Genomic DNA, 17457 nt, shown 5'->3' with positions numbered 1-17457 from the left:
CAGTGTCTCACAAGACCAAAGTGCCTCGTGGCACAATCCTGTCAGCCACAGAGGCTGGTGCCAGGGCCATCACCCCAGACAACATGACCAGACCCAGACTGCTGTCCCAGACAGCACACTGCCCATCAGTCCAGGGAACCCTCTATTTACCATTACATACTGTCGAGGGACTTCATAGAAAATGGTCTTGTGGATGTTGTGAGCTTCTTATGGTTATTTAATAATAACCCCATGAGATGCAGACCCTGAGCACAGGGGGATCTCAGTGTGCGTTCCTGTTGTAAGGGCAGGATGAACGGTCCAGTCAGAGGCCTGTGGCATTGGGCATATGGGCACGTGGATCTGGTCAGCATCTTCTGCCTGCAGCTCTTTCTTCTCCAGCAGTGCACGGCATCTGCGTTAGTCAGGGTTAGCCAGAGAAACAAAACCAACAGGATGTGAGTGTAGATGCAGAGGGAAATTTATTATAAGGAGTGAACTTGTTATTCGCAATGCCGACCAGCCCCAGATCTGCAGGATGAGGGGGCAGCTGGAGGCCCAGGAAAGCCCTGTGTGGTTCTGTTCCAAGGACTCACAGGCAGGAGGAATTCTCTCTGTTTGGGGAAGGGCAGGCCTCTTGTTCCCTGTGGGCTTCAGCCTGATGGGGTGAGGCCCCCACGCTGGGAAGGGCAAACTGCTTTATTCCCTCTGCTGATTTAAACATTAACCTCATCCAGAAATACCATTGAGAGTAAGGCCTGACCACACCGGGCTCCCCGTGGCCAAGTCAAGCTGACGTATAACTGAAGGTCACAGCATCTGAGAACTTTCTCTTCCTCCTTACGTCAAAACCCCCATGAGTGTTTACAGCAAAACAAATTCAGAACCGAGGCTCTCCTGGGTGCCCCTGTCCAGACACTCTGAATGAAAGTCCGAATTCCAAATGGGGCACCTGCCTGCTTCCCAGGCCCCTTTTTCCAGGGATTGGGGTTGGGACGTGGGTCTGGGTGCATCCACTTCGGAAGTCCACACCGGGAGGCTCAAGGTGGAGCCATAGCACTGGGCCAGGGCTATGGGTTCCTAGGGGCTGGTTTTCCAGGAAATAAGAAAGCAGCCACTTGCAGAAGAGACAGAGTTGAAGCCCTGACCCTGCAGTGCTGGGTCAGTGGATCCGTTCCTGTCTCTGCTGAAACTAACCTGTGTTCTGTTATTGACAATACAATATTCCCAGCTAAAACAAAATGTGCCCTATGCTGACCCTGCAGGAACTGTCTTTGTGAAGTCAGTACTACCAGGTTACTGAAGTTCTATTTCTAAACTGCTGAACCCAGACAGTGACCTGGACGACTGTTAGACCTGGAGGCTGGCTCTGATACAGGCCTGAGGCTGCCTAAAATCACTGCAGGAGTGGAAAAGGCCAATTGAGTGTTCATTTGACTTTTCTGCTACTGCACAAATTATGCCAGGCCTCTTTACATTCTAAGCCAACAGGTGGGATTCAAGAGCCATTCTCCATTGCTTTTTGTTTTTTTTTAAACTTCGTCAAGTTTAGATACTGGTGAGTATGTGACTTTATTTCTGTGTTCTCTATTCTGGTCCATTGGACTCTGTGTCCGTTTTTACACCGGTAGCTGTTGTGTTGGTTACTACAGTAACCTTGCCGTGTAGTTCGAAGTTGGGTAATACGATGACCCCGGCTTGGCTCTTTTTACTTAAGTTTGCTTTGGCTCTTTGGGCTCTTTTTTGGTTCCACACACATTTTAGAACAGTGTTTTCTAATTCCGTGAAAAATAGCATGGGTAGTTTGGTAGGATAAGATTTCTAGATTGCTTTGGGCAGTATGACTATTTTAATAATTTTGATTCTTCCAATCCATGGCCATGGAATTTTTTTTTTTTTTCATTTGTTTGCTGTCTGTGATTTCTTTCAGCAGTGTTTTGTAGTTCTCCTTGTAGAGATCTTTCACCTCCTTGGTTACATATATTCTTAGGGATTTATTCTTTTTGTGGCTACTGCTAATGAGATTGAATTCCTGATTGGGCTTTCAGCTCTAACATTATTGCTGTATAGAAATGCTACCGATTTTCATACATTGATTTCTATTCTGAAATGTTAATGAAGTTATTACTTCTAGAAGCCCTTTGGTGGAGTCTTTCAGGGTTTGGGTATAGAATTACATCATCAGTGAAGAGAAATAGTTTGACTTTCTCTTTTTCGATCTGGATGTCTTTCATTTCTTTCTCTTGCCTGACTGCCCTGGCTAGAACTTCCAGTACTACATCCAACAGGAGTGGTGAGAATGGGAATCATTTTTTGTTCTAGTTCTCAAGGGGACTGCTTCCAGCTTTTGCCCATTCAGTATAATGTCAACTGTGTGTTTGTCATAGATAGCTCTTATTATTGTGAGGTATGTTCCTTTGATGCCTACTTTATGGTTTTTTTTTTTTTTTAACACAAGGGGATGTTGAATGCCATCAAAAGCTTTTTTTCACATCTATTGAGTTGTGTTTTTAATTATGTTTATGGGGTAAATCACATTTTTTTATTTTCACATGTTGAAACAACCTTGATTACAGAAATCTACAGGGTGATGATGAATTAACTTTTGGATGCGCTGCTACGCTAAGTTTGCTAGTATTTTGTTGAGAATCTTGGGTATATGTTTATCAGGGATATTGGCCTATAGGTTTTGTGTGTGTGTGTGTGGGGGGGAGTGTGTGTGTGCGTGTCTTTGCTAGGTTTTGATATCAGGTTGACACTGGCTTCACAAAATAGTTCAGGAGGAGTCCTTCCTTAACTGAGTTTGCTTCAAGAAGTTGCCGGGGGCCGGGCGCGGTGGCTCAAGCCTGTAATCCCAGCACTTTGGGAGGCCGAGACAGGCGGATCACGAGGTCAGGAGATGGAGAGAGATCCCGGCTAACACGGTGAAACCCCGTCTCTACTAAAAAATACAAAAAAATAGCCGGGCGAGGTGGCGGGCGCCTGTAGTCCCAGCTACTCGGGAGGCTGAGGCAGGAGAATGGCGTAAACCCGGGAGGCGGAGCTTGCAGTGAGCTGAGATCCGGCCACTGCACTCCAGCCTGGGTGACAGAGCAAGACTCCGTCTCAAAAAAAAAAAAAAAAAAAAAAAAGTTGCCGGGATTCCCCCGTCTCAACCCCAGATCCCCAGGAGAGTTCAGCACCGCCCTTGCTGTGGGTGTCACAGAGACCGATGCGGGTCCCTCTCCCCGGGAATGGGCGAGCCTGGGTCCAGTCCACAGGGCGCCTCGCAGGTGCTGATGCAGGATGGAGTTGAGGTGGGGGCAGCGCTGGACCCCAGGGCCCATGCCTGCCTCCTGGGAAGCCCGGTGACCCAGGCAGCCCTAGCGAGGTCCCCGGGCTCCCACAGGACAGATGCGGACATTGGGGCTGGGGAGGCCCTGCTACCCTCGGGACTGTCCCTCCAGCCCCCAGCTTTCTGTGATTCTCTGGGCACCCTCTGCAGAGGGGCAGGGGATCCACCCTGGATACCGAGGTGCCGAGCTTGAGGGACCCCAGAGCTTCAGCCAGGCCGCTTCGTTTGCGGGGTGAAGCTGAGGTTCAGAGGAGGGCAGGGGCAGGTCCTGGGGGCTCACCAAACAAAGGGAGCCTATCTCTTGGCTGGGGTCACAGGGAGCGCTCCTGTGCCACAACCCTGAGCTGTGTCTGGCCGGTCCGAGCCGCGGGCCCTTTAAGAGGGGGTGGTGCTTCAACCTGGCAGGAGGGACGCTGCCAGCGTGCATGTGCCTGCGTGCACGTGCCCGCGTGCATGTGCCGCCCCTACGGAAGCGGAGACTACACTTCCTGTGAGGCCTCGGCAGCGGCGGCGGAGCAGCCTGGTGGTTGGAGAGAGCTTCCGAGAAGCCGTGGTGGGTTTCGCGTGACAGTGGAGGAGGAGGCGAGTCTCGGTAAGTGTCCGGGGCATGGACCCCACTGGGAACCCTCTGGACCTCCCTTCTCCTTCCCGGTCACTCCCTGCTTTCGGGCCCTGACTTATTCTGGGCCTCTGGGCCCAAGTCGTCCGCATGGAGGCGGTTGTGGGGTCCTGGCCTTGGCAGCGTCCGCCCTCCTGCCGCCCCTTGGCCCAGAGCCCCGGCGGTGACACGCTGGTCCAGGGTCTCTGCGAGCCCCATGGGCTTCTGAGCTGGGGTCTAGGGTTATTTTTGATGCCTCAAGACCTTTAGCAAGAGACCTGGCCAGAGCAGGGGACATGTGTAGTTTCAATTCTTTGAGGAGTGTCCGGCTATTTAGCTGTTTTCCATGGTGTGTATCCTAATTTTCAGTTCCACCTACAGTGTATGAGTTCCCCTTTCTCGAAAACCACACTCGCATTCCTATGTTTTTCTTTTCGTTTGTTTTGTTTTCTGAGACACAGTCTTGCTCTGTTGCCCATGCTGGGGTGCAGTGACGTGATCGCGGCTCACTGAAACCGTTGTCTCCTGGGTTCAAGCAATTCTCCTGGCTCAGCCTCCAGAGTAGCTGGGACTCTGGGCACCAGCCACCACACCCAGCTAATTTTTGTATTTTTAGTAGAGTCGGGGTCTCACGACATTGGGCAGGCTGGTCTCAACCTCCTGACCTCAGGTGATCCACCCGCCTTAGCCTCCCAAAATACTGGGATTACAGGCCTGAGCCACAGCTCCCTGCCCCTCCTATTTTTAAAAGTTTTTTTTAGGAATATTCAATAAGTGTGAGATTATGTGCATGTGGTTTTGAATTACAGTTTTCTGATGAATAGTTAATTTTGAGGACCTTATATCGTATCTGTTGTTCTTTTTTATGACTCTACAGAATTGTCTGTTCAGGTTCTTGGCGAAATAGTTGATTGGATTCTTTTGCTGCTTTATAGTGTTTTCTGTGTACACATTAGATGACAACTCGTGAATTACAAGATTGCCTGAAATTTTTGGCTAATCTATAGGATGCTTTTATTATTTGTAAAGTAATTTGTTTTGAGATGCAGAAACTTTTCAGGTTGGTATAGTCCCATATGTTTGTTTTTGCATTTCATGCATGTAATTTTGGTCACCCATATAAGAAAATATATATCAGTGACAAAGCATTTAGTTGTCAGTGAGGTTTTTCTTCAAAGGTGTTTGTTTTCCTCTTTGCAAAGATGAGCAGAGATTCAAGTAACCAAAAATACATGTTCATCCTGTGTTTTAAAAACTTTTTGTGGTTTATGGTCTTTTGGCCTTCAGTTTGGGGGAGGGGGTTTTGTTTTTCATAGGTCGTGTAAAATAAGGGTCCTGTTTCTTGCTTCTGCATCCGGATATCATTTTTCTCAAATGTATTCATTGAGCAGACTCTGCCTTCCACATTGTGGTGTTCTTTATGAAAGTCAGTTGACTATGTCCATATTTGTGTTGATCATGTTTTTGCTCTCCCTGTTTTTTTCCACAGTTCTAGGTATTTTTATTTATGCAAGTACCATATTTCTGCTGCATGACTACAACTTGGCAGTGTAATTTGATATTGAGGATTGTGGGTTCTCACTTTGATTGTATTTCTGAGGGTTCCTTTAAATATTCATTGCCTTTGTGGCTCTCTGTGATTTTTAGGAATATGTATTTATTGCTGTTAACTTTATTTCACAACACAAAGGTCTATAATTAGGGGTACATTTTCATACATATAGATGGGGTAATGATCAAATTAGGGTACTTGGGAGCTCTGTTCCCTCACACAGGTTATATTTTTGTGTGGAGAGAACATTCAAAATTATCCCTTCTTGCTCTTTAGAAAAATATAATATTGTTAACTCCAGTCACCGGGGCTGAGGAGAACATTCAGATGTATTCCTTTAATGTTAAGATAACTTTGTTTCCATAACCAATCCTTCCCCATTCCCCCTCTAGCTCCCAGACTGTGGTAATCAATATTGTGCTTTCTACTTCTTTAAGATAAACATCTTAAGATTTCACGTGAGTGGTATCATGCAGTGTTTGTCTTTCTACGCCTAGCTCATTACATTTAGCATAATGTTTTCCAGGTTCATCTGCTTGCTCTAAGTGACAGTGTTTCATTGTTTTGATGGCTGAAGAATATTCCCTAGTGTATGTATATGAGAGTTTCTTGATCTCTGTATCTGTGGATGAACAGGTGGGTTGAATGATACCCAGTAGTGGGACTGCTAGATGGTTTGTTGTTTCTTTTTTTTCCTATTTGCAGGACCCCTCAACTGTTTTTTATAGCGTTAATAATAATTTACGTTTCCACAAACAGTTCCCCTTTCTGGAAATTCATACCAGGATTTTTTTTTTTTTTTTTTTTTCCTCTGAGACAGAGTCTAGCTCTGTCACCCAGGCTGGAGTGGAGTGGCTGATTTTGGCTCAGTGCAAGCCCCACCTCCCGGGTTCATGCCATTTTCCTGCCTCAGCCTCCCGAGTAGCTGGGACTACAGGCAGCCGCTACCACGCCAGGGTAATTTTTTGTATTTTTAGTAAAGACGGGGTTTCACTGTGTGAGCCAGGATGGTCTTGATCTCCTGCCCGCGTGATCCACCCGCCTCAGCCTCCCAAAGTGCTAGGATTATAGGCATGAGCCACTGCGCCCAGCCTAGGAATTGTCTTTTTAAATACTTTAATTTTTTTGTAATGTTCATTCTAGTTGGAGTGAGATAAATTCTGAGTGTGGTTTTGATCTACATTTTTCTCATGAGTAGTAATGTTAACCCCATTTTTGTAAACATTGGGTCAGTTTCCTGTGTTCTTTGCAGAAATATCTACTCAGGTCATTTGCCCAATTTTGATCTGTGTTTTTTTCTGTTGTTTTGTTTTTTTTGCTAGCTGGCAGTGTTACTAGCTTGTACATTTTCAAAAACAACCCCTTATCCACTGTATGTTTGCCCAAACTTTTCTTATAATTTTCAGTATGCTTTTTCATTTTGTTCATTGTTTTCTTTGTTGGGCACAAACTCTTCAGTGACATGGTCCCACACGTGTAGAATTTCTTGGTTAGCTGTGCTGTTGGTTACTAATCAGGAAAAAACAAAATTGCTACCAAAGCAGTCCATTGTCAATGATTTTTTTCCTTGTATTTTTGTTACTTTTTGAAAACCATGAGCATACATCCAAGTTGCCCTAAATATACACACACCAGAGGTTGTCTTTATAGGAGCCTTATGGTTGCAAGTTTGGTATATAATCTTTAATCCTTTTGAGTTGATTATTGTGTATCTAGTACCATAAGAGTCCTGTATTGTATTCCATATGGATATCTAGTTTTGGAAACCTTCCCCATTGTGTCATTTTGCTGGTGTTTTGAAACATGTGTTCACTCTGTAGAATTTTGTGTTGATTCTTGAGCATCCTCATTTTTCTCACTGGTCTGTGTTTCTCTGTGTATGCTAGTAACATATGGGTTGGTTAACCAGGGATTTTCTAATAATTAGAACTCAGAGAATGTGATGCATCCCATATGGTTTGTATTTCTCAGGATAGCTTTGGAAATTCAGCATGTTTCACATTTTCACATACATTGTGGCATTATTTCTATTTCTTAAAACACTATTTGCCATATACTAAATGTATATGATCAGAGGGTACAAGGAAGATTTTGATACATGTATATGTTGAGTAATGATAAAATCGGGTTATTTAGCATCTCTTCACCTCATATAGTTTTTATTTTTTGAGTGGTAACAACATTCAGAATCTTTCCTTCTAGCTACTTTGAAACATATGACACATTTGTGTTAAGGCTAATCACCCTGCTATGGAATAGAAGACCAGATTTGATCACTCTCATCTGAGAGTGACTTTGTACCCATCACTGATTCCTTCCCAGACCACCTCTACCTCCCCTGCAGACTCTGGTGACCCCTATTGAACTTGTTACTTCTAGGATGTAAAGTTCTTTTCAGTCTACATCCCTGAGATAACATGGCATCAGTCTTTCTCGACCAGGCTCATTCATTGGATGTTCTCCAGGTTTCGTCATGTGGCTGCAGATGGCAGGATTTTCCAAAGCTTTGTGGCTGAAACATATTCTGTGGTGTATCTATACAGCAGTTTCCTCATCGCTGCAGCTCCGTATGCACAGGTAGGTTGGTTCTGTACCTTGGCCACAGTTACAAGTGCTTTAGTACTCCTGGGAAGGCAGATAGCTCTCTTCAACCTAGGATTTCAACTGCTTTAAATGTGGAACCACTGGTGTGGCTGCTAGCTGACGTGGTAGATGTACTGTGAATTTGTTCAGGAATCTCTAGCTGTTTTTCAGAGTGTGTATACTAATTTACATCCCCACCAATAGTGTTTAAGAGGTTACCATTCTATAAGTCTATACTGGATGTCACTTTCCAAAAATCTGTGTTTTGTTTGTTTTGGGTAGTATTCATTCTGAGTGGAATGAGACGGAATCATAGTGTGGTTTTCATGGACATTTTTGTGAGGATTAGTGATGTCAATAAAGTTATTTGAGAAATCCCCACATTGCTCTCCATGGTGTCCAAACTAGTTTTCATTTCCACCAACAGCCGACCAGCATCCCTTTCCTCCCATGCCTCACTGCCATTTATTCTTGTGGACTGTGTCACAATCGTCATTCTGACCAGTGTGAAATACTATCTCATGGGTTTTTTGCTTTACATTTCTCTGATGATTACTGAGGTAGAGAAATGTTGTCCTGTCTGTTGGTTGCTGTAAACCTTCTTCTGAGATGCTTGTTTTCATGCCCCTTGCCCTTCCTTCATTGAGTTTTTGTTTTGCTGATTTATTTGCTTAAGGTCTTTGAGGTAGATACTGGATATTAGACTTCATCAGATGCATACGTGGAAACATTTTCTGCCACTGCGTAGGCTGTCCGTTTACTCTGTTGGTAATTTCTTCTGCTGTACAGCAGCCCTTTTGTACATTAGGCCCCACTTGTCAATAATTGTTTTAGTTGCACTTGCTTTTTACACATTTTGTAAAAGAACACCAAAAGACACAATGAAGAAGGGGGAATCTGCTTAATAAATTGTTTTAAAAATTGGATATCCCTATATAAAATAATAAAATAGAATCCCTATTGTGTAAAAGGCACAAGAACCAACTCAAAATGAATTAGAGACTGATACACAAAGCAGGGACATAGGCATATCCGTGCTGTGCCAAATCCTCTGTCAAGAAGGGTATTTCCTAGGTTCTCCTGCAGGCTTTTCATAGTTTGCAGTCTTGCATTACATCTTTCATTCATCTTGAGTTAGTTTCGGTACACAGTGAGACACAGGGGCCCACTGCCTTTCTTCTGCAACTGGCTAGCCATTTATCCCAGCACCATCTACTGAGAGGAGGGAATCCTTTCTTCAAAGCTTAGTTTTGTGGATTTTGTTGAAGATCAGATGGTGTTAGGGGTGCGGGTTTACGTCTGGGTTCTCTAATCTATTCCACTGGTCTGTGTGGAACGGGGTCCCTAACTTTTCAATGGAATGTAAAATCAGGAAGTGTGACACAACCGGTGTAGTTTGTATTTCTCAGCGTTGCTTTGGAAATTCAGGGTGTTTTGTGGTCCACATGAACTTTAGCATTGCGTGTTTACATATTTTTTAAAAGATTGTCCATACAGTAATGGCATACAATGGGGGAAGTTAGAGCGGGGCATTTTGGTTAATGCAGATACAGAGAAATGTTAAAATCAGGATATTTAGAATCTCTGTTATCACCAACAGTTGTTAATTTCTTTGTGATGGAAACATTTGGAATTTTGCATTTACAAGAGTCTCTATTATCACAAACAGTTGTTAATTTCTTTATGGTGAAAATATGGGAAATCTTTTCCAGATTTTGTGAAAAAGGTGTGATGAAGTGTTAATTTACTCTAGTCACTGTGCTGTGGAATAGAGAGGAACAATTCATGCCTCTCATCTAAGTGTAACTTTGTACCTATTTCTGATCCCTGCCCATCCCCCCTCTTCCCTCCAACCTCTGGTAACCAGTATTGTGCTCTCTAGATTTATGCAATAAAGCCTTTTATTTTGGATTCTACATGAGTGAGATGTGGCAGTGTTTTTCTTTCTCTGCCTGATTTAGGTCATTTACCATAATGTCCTCCAGATTCAACAGTATGGCTCCAAATGATGACATTTCATTCTGTTTTTCTGGCTGAAGACTATTCTATTTGTGTACATCTATCACAGTTACATTATCCCTTCATCTGTGGCTGGACAGGTAAGTTTATTCTGTATCTTGGCAGTTGTCAGTAGTGCTGCAGTCCACATAGGATGGCAAATATCTCTTGCATGGACTGATTTCTTTTGCCCTGAAAGTATACTTAATGGTAGAATTGTCAGATGAAGTGGTAGTTGTAGGTTTAATTTTTGGAGGAACCTCTCACTGGTTTCTGTAGTTTGTATACTAATTAACGTTCTTACCAAACGAGTTGCTCTCTGGAAATTTACACCCACATTTGTGTCTGTTTTAATGTATGTTATAACTTTGATAACATCCATTTGAATTATAGTGAGATGATGTATGTGTTGTTTTGATCTTTCTCATGATTTGTGATGCTATCCAAGTTCTTAAACTTGTTTTCAATGTTATGTCTTCTTTGCAGAAATGTCTGTTCAGGTTCTTTTGACCCATTTTGTTTGGTTATTAGTTTCTCATTTGTGTTTTTGCTAGTAAGTAGTGTTAGTGGCTTAGACATTTTGAAGACAACCTTTTATCAGATGTATGTTTGCCGAAACCTTTCTTGCAAACTTCAGGATGACTTTTTAATTTTTTTCATAGTTTTTTTTTTTTCTTTAATCTGCTTGGGCACAAACTCTAGAATGGGATGCATTCCCATGTGTGTCTGTTTTCTTGGTTCCCTGTGACGTAGGTGACTGATGAAGAAAAATAAAATCATGTCCGAACTAATCCATCACCCATGAGTTTTCCCCCTGTATTGTTTGTTTGGTTTTGGCACAGTGTGAACACAGATCCACATTGACCTAAATATACCCACACTGTATGTCTTCTCTTTGAGGGAGCTTGATGGTTTCAAGTTTTGTGTATTAGTCTCTAATTCATTTTGAGTTGATTGTTGTGCCTTTTACACAATAGGGGTTCTATTTTGTCATTTTATATGGGGATATCCAATTTTTAAAACAATTTATTAAACAGATTCCCCCTTCTTCATTGTGTCTTTTGGTGTTCTTTTACAAAATGCGTATACTACCAAGGAGTTTGGGTTTGTGATTGAGCTCCCTCATTCTGTCTGTTGGCCTGGGTGTCTTGGTTAATGCCAGTCATCTGTTGTTTAGATAACTAGCTTTTCAATATAATTTCAAATGGAAGACAGTGATGCGTCCCACATACTTTCTATTTCTAGAAATGCTTTTGAAATTTAGGGCATTTCATGGTTCCATGTTAATTTTAGCATCGTTGGCATCCTTTTTTTTTTTTTTTTTTTTTTTTAAAGAAATTGCCCTAAAGTATATGTATATAACTAGAGGATGCAGGGGCCATTTTGATATAGGTACCCCTAGCATATTGATGAAATCACAATATTTTGCATCTGTGAAGTCCTCTAGGTATTTTATTTGTCTGTGGAGAGGATATTCAGAATCCTTTCCAGCTATTTGGAAAATTCACTACAATATTAACCTTAATCACCCTGCTATAGAAGAGAAGGGTAGGATTGAGTTCAGTTTTCTAAGTGTAACTTGGTAACCATTACCAATTCCTACCCAGGCCCCTCTTCTCCCCTGCCTCTGGTAACCACTGTTGAACTTTCTACTTCTATGAGGTCAGGTGTTTTAGATTCCACATAGGCGAGATTATGCAGTATATGTCTTTCTCTGCCTGGCTCATTTCATTTAACATAATGTCCCTCAGGTTTTTCCACATGGCTGCAAATGACTAGATGTCACCCATTTCTATGGTTGAAGAATACTCCGTTCTGGATGCATGTTGCAGTTTCCTCATCCCTTCATCAGTGAATGAATGGGTAGGCATATTTCCTATCTTGGGTATTGTGAGTACTATAGTACACAGGGCAAGGGAGGTATCTCTTCCACTTAGGAATTTCATTGACTGTAAATGTACAGCCGGTGGTGGGAAGGCTAGATGAAATGGAGTTTTTACTTTGTTTGAGGAACTTCTAGCTATTTTTGCTAGAGTGTGTACCAATTGATATTCCCACCAAGAGTGTAGGAGAAGAGTTTCCCCTTCTGCAAGTCTATACCAGTTGTTTCCTTTTCAAACTTGTATTTTTGTTTTCAGTAACATTCATTCTATGTGTATGGAAGTGGTATCTCACTGTGGTTTCCCTTGACATTCTCGTGAGGATTAGAGCTGTTGGGAAACTTTTTCTTTTACCTATGAGTGAATTGCTCATCTACTTTTCAGACATGTCTGTTCAGGTCCTTGGCCCAGACTTAGCTTGGGTATTTGTTTTTGTTTCTGTTTTTGTTTTCTCCCACATCATAGTGTTAGTTTCTTGCACATATTTTGTAAGAACCCCTTTCAAAGTCAGGATTTTCCATAATTTTCTTTCAGTCTTTGAGGTGCCTTCTCTTCTGGTTCATTGTTTTCTTTTCCCTACATAAGATCCAATGTTTTCTGTAGTCCCACATGTTTATATATTAGTGGTGGCTTTTGTGTACAATTAAAAACAGTGAAAAAGGTTGCAAGCCATGGCATTGTCTATGGGTTTTTTCCTTCTAATTTTTCTTTTCTTTTTCTTTTTATATTTTACATTTTGCAAATTGTGTGCATAGATTAGTCTTCTAAAATATATGCTCACCCTATGTTTCCTAAGGGAAGTAAGTGGTTTCAAAACTGAGTTTAAGTCTTCAGTGTAATTTACATGGATTCTGTCCTATTTCACTGTTTTTCAAGTGGTTATCCAGTTTCCTCAAAATCGTTTATTGAGCTGACTTTTCTTTTCCCATTGTGTCATTTTGTGTTCGTTTGAAAACTGTGTTCACTGTGTATATACATTTGGGTGGCACAGGGGACTCCGTCATTCTGTCCATTGGGTAGGCTCTTTTTCTGCCAGTAGCAGATTGTTTGGATCAATATAGGTTTTAGTTGTTTCATCTTTTTGCCCACTTAGTACCTTTAGTTTCTTGTGTGTGTTAGATAATGATTCCTTTGACATACATAATTTTCTATAATTTTATCCCAATCTTTAGGATGCCTTTCCTTTTGGTTCATTGTTTTCTTCTTGTTTAGAAATTTTAAAGTTGTCCTTTGTCTATCATACTTATATTTGCTTTTGTTGCCAGTGATTTCTGTGTCCCATTGGGAAATAAAAAGACATGGTGAAGCCATTGTATTGTGTATGTGTATATTCTCCCTAATTTTTTCTTTTTGCAACTGGTGTGTACAGATTCAAGTTTCCCCAAAATAGACACCCTGTGTTTTTTACCTGGGAGCTGTTTTAATTTCAAGATTAGACTTAAGTGTTCATTTTATTATGTGTCGATATTTCTGTATTGTGCAACATAAGGTTCTTCAGTCCTTTGCACATGAATATCCAGGTTTCTCAACCTGAGTACCTTTGGTGTGTTTCTGAAAAATGTGTTTACTCTATATAATTTTTGTCTGATTTTCTGCCTCCTTCATTTGGTCCATTTGGTTATCTTTCTGTGTTTATGCCACTAATGGATGGAGAGGGACAATGTAAGTTTTATTTTGTTTTCCTGTGTGTGTGTTTTTCTTTTTCTTTTTCTTTTTTTTTGTTTTTGATCTTTCAACCTTGATTTTCTAAAAGAATACCAAGAATACTGTGATTAACAGTATTATGAACATAGTACCAGTAAGGTGGTTCATCGATTTAGAATCTCTTTCTCAATAGGGGTAAATTTTAGTGAAATAATAGAGATAACAAAGACATTTAACAGAAGAGAGCTCTTATAAACAAGTAAGTTCCAGTATAAAAAAGTTCAGTAGGCCAGGCGTGGCGGCTCACATGTGTAATCCCAGCACTTTGGGAGGCCAAAGCGGGCAGATCACCTGAGGTCAGGAGTTTGAGACCAGCCTGGTTAACATGGTGAAACCCCTCTCTACTAAAAATACAAAAATTAGCCGGATGTGGTGGTGCGCAGCTGTCTTACCAGCTACTCAGGAGACTGAGGCAGGAGAATAGCTTCAACCTGGGAGGCAGAGGTTGCAATGAGCCATGATCACGCCATTGCACTCCAGCCTGGGGGACAGAGTGAAATTCTATCTAAAAAACATAACATAACAAAACAAAAAACAAACAGAACAAAACAAAACAAGACAAAAAAACTTAGTAAACAAATGTCACTTAAACTGTGTAAGAGTTATAAAGTGGTTAAACGTCCCCCCCAAAATTTTGGAGGGCTACTTAAGATCATTAACTGGACTGAGACACAGAGAATACTACAGACAAATAGGACATGTGGGTATAAAAGTAAAAGTTATAAATATTAGAAGCCATTGTGTCAACACATTAGTATGTCATGACCAGATATCCTTTATGGCAGGAGTGCAAGTGAGATTCAGCATTTGCAAATCCTGTAATACTGTTAAGCACATTCACAGAGTTAATGAGAATGCCATGTGTTCATGATCGTGTATGTGAAAAGACACTGTCAGGATTCTACAGCATGGTATATTTTTAAAATTTCACAAAATCAGAATTGCTGTAAAAATGTATAAAATATGAAATGGATTTGTACAGAGAAGATATAATAAGACCACAATTTTAGAAAATTATGTGTAACAGTATGAAGAGGTCAGTGATTCTTTAATCATTTGATAAATTGAGCTTGACTTCTATGTAGCTACTATCTGACTGTGCATAGAGATAAAACTGATTGCAAAGAAGAATAAACAAAAATATCCATAAAAATCTGAATATGAAAAATAACTTTTCATGTATTTTAAATACTTGGAAATCGAAAGTGTGATGTTGATTCATAACTAGACTGAGAGAAAAATGAAGCACAGAATTCAGAGAATAGAATGAAACATATATGGAAATGTTCTGTAAAATAAAAGCAGCAGTGGTAACAGAGGAGATGTAGGCTCTGAGTGTCTCATTGGAGACTGAAGTCCACAGATATGCAGCAAAGCCTTTGTCTCCCTGTTGTTTTTGCCTCCTGCTGGTCATGTGCTTTCACACATGGAGAGAGGACATTTAACCTTTGAGCCAGGGCGTCATTTGCTGTTGTCTGGTGGGTGAGCTTTTTGCTGGCATACTCCATATTGTTACATGTTCTTGGGACCCACAGGATTAGTCTTGGTCATCTAAGATGTTACATCTTATCATCTTAAGGTATTACTGACTTTATCACCTTCAACCGACTCCTATTTATTCTTTGAAATAACCAGGTCCACACATTGTTTTGGTAATTCTTTCAGTTGGTGATTCGCCTGGTGTAGCACTATGTGAGAAACCTCTTCTCAAATGACCCACAAGTGATAAGAGGCTGTGAACAAACAGTTCACAGGAGGGACCAACCACGTGCAGACATGGAGTGGGTCATTTCAAGGTGAGGTGGTCAACCTGTACCCTAAACTGGCACAGACAGGAGAAGCCACAATCCTTTAGAGAGAAAAATGGCAAAGTATAAATATCCTTTGTTAAGAGAAATAGAGACCATCTTCAGAGGTTGTAATAGTATTAAAATGTGTTCTCGTTGTTCAGCTCCCACTTATGAGTGAGAACATGCAGTGTTTGGTTTTCTGTTTCTGTGTTAGTTTGCTGAGAATGATGGCTTCCAGCTTCATCCATATCCCTGCAGAGGACTTGATCTTATACTTTTTTATGGCTCCATAGTATTCCGTGGTGGATATCTAGCACATTTTCTTTTTCTACTCTATCATTGATGCACATATGGGTTGGTTCCATGTCTTTCCTATTGTGAAGAGTGCTGCAGTAAACATCCGTGGAGCAGATAGTGCTCAAAGCAAGAGGAAACTCTGAGCATGATGAGCTTGAAACATGATGGGGTTCAGGCAAGATGGAGCTCTGAGCAATATGAAGCGCAGAGCAGATGTTGCTCAGAGTAAGATGGAGCTCCAAGCGTATGGTCTCAGAGCAAGATGGAGCTCAAATCAAAATGGAGCTCCGAGCAGATGGTGCTCAGAGCAAGATGGAGATCAGAGTGACTGGAGCTCCAGGCAAGAAGAAGGTTTGAGCAGATGGTGCTCAGAGCAAGATGGAGCTTGGAGTAATTGGAGCTCTGAGCAAGAAGGATCTTAGAGCAAATGGAACTCTGACACATGGGGCTTAGAGCAGATGGTGCTCAGAGCAAGATGGAGTTCAGAGTGATTAGAACTTTGAGCAAGATGAAGCTCAGAGCAGATGGAGCTCTGAGCAGATTGTGCCATAGCAAGATGGAGCTCAGAGTAGATGGAGCTCTGAGCAAGCTGGAGCTCAGAGAAGATGCAGCTCTGAGCAAGCTGGAGCTCAGAGTGGATGGAGCTCTGAGCAAGCTGGAGCTCAGAGTAGATGGTGCTCAGAGTAAAATGGAGCTCCGAGCATTTGGTGCTCAGAGCAAGATGGATCTCAGAGCGATAAGAGCTCCAAGCAAGATGGAACTTGGAGCAGATGTTGCTCGGTGTAAGGTGGAGCTCAGAGCAGACGGTGCTCGGTGCTCAGAGCAACATGGAGCTCAGAGTGATTGGAAGTTAAAAACATTGCTCTGTAGGATTGGAGCTCTGAGCAGATGATGCTCAGAAGCAAGATCGACCTCGGAATAAATGGAGCTTTGAGCACAATGGGGCTTGGAGCAGATGCAGCTCCGAGCAAGATGTAGCTTAGAAAACATGTTCCTCACAGTAAGATGGAGTTTGAGCAGATGGCGCTTAGAGCAAAATGAAGTTGAAAGCAATTGGAGTACTCAGCAAGATGGAGCTCAGAGCAGATGGTTCTCTGAGCAAGATGGAGCTTGGAGCAGATGAAGTTCTGAGCAAGAAGGAGCTCTAAGCGAGTTGGAACTTGGAGCAAATGTTGCTTGGTTTCAGATGGACTCAGAGCAGATGGTGCTCAGAGCCAGATGGAGCTGAGAGAACATGCTGCTCACAGTACGATGGAGCTTCAAGCAGATGGGGCTCAGAGCACAATGGAGCTGGAAGTGATTGGAGATCTCAGCAAGATGGAGCTCCAAGCACATGGAGCTCTGCGCAGAGGATGCTCAGAGCAAGAAGGAGTTTGGAGTGATTGGAGCTCTGAGAAAGATGGAGTTCTGAGCAGTTGGTGCTCAGAGCAAAATGGAACTCAGAATCATAGCTCTGAGTTAGTGTAGTAAGAATTAGGAAGTGTATATGTGAAGCAATGAGCTTTACAGTCAGTGTGCTTTTTATTATCTTTATCACCATTAGAAACAAATCAGTTTCCCCTAAGTGCTGTTCCTATATTTAATGTAGTTACCAGTACCTAAACTATAGAAGTTTTTGATTCATTTTTCTCTTCATCTTTATAAGAAGTGTGATAATGGCAAAGCTTTTTTTTCTTTTGAAAACACAATTCTGAGATCAAATAAAACAGTTGACAACTTTGAAACTTAAAGGAAATCACTAG

General features: G+C 41.9%; 1 long non-coding RNA gene across 1 annotated transcript in view; it reads left to right on the top strand.

Moving 5' to 3' along the window:
• The first annotated feature begins 3793 nt into the window (after positions 1–3793).
• The window catches only part of LOC139358847 (uncharacterized), a 38304-nt gene continuing 24640 nt past the window's right edge, over positions 3794–17457 (top strand). Inside the window, exon 1 of the long non-coding RNA XR_011614369.1 lies at positions 3794–3905. This is a non-coding gene — a long non-coding RNA (uncharacterized lncRNA). The remainder of the gene's footprint in view (positions 3906–17457) is intronic.

Source organism: Macaca nemestrina, chromosome 15 (genome assembly GCF_043159975.1).
Source record: "Macaca nemestrina isolate mMacNem1 chromosome 15, mMacNem.hap1, whole genome shotgun sequence".
In the NCBI taxonomy this organism is placed as follows: Eukaryota; Metazoa; Chordata; class Mammalia; order Primates; family Cercopithecidae; genus Macaca; species Macaca nemestrina.
The sequence above is the reverse complement of the archived record's forward strand: the minus strand, read 5'-3'. Positions and strand labels throughout refer to the sequence as shown.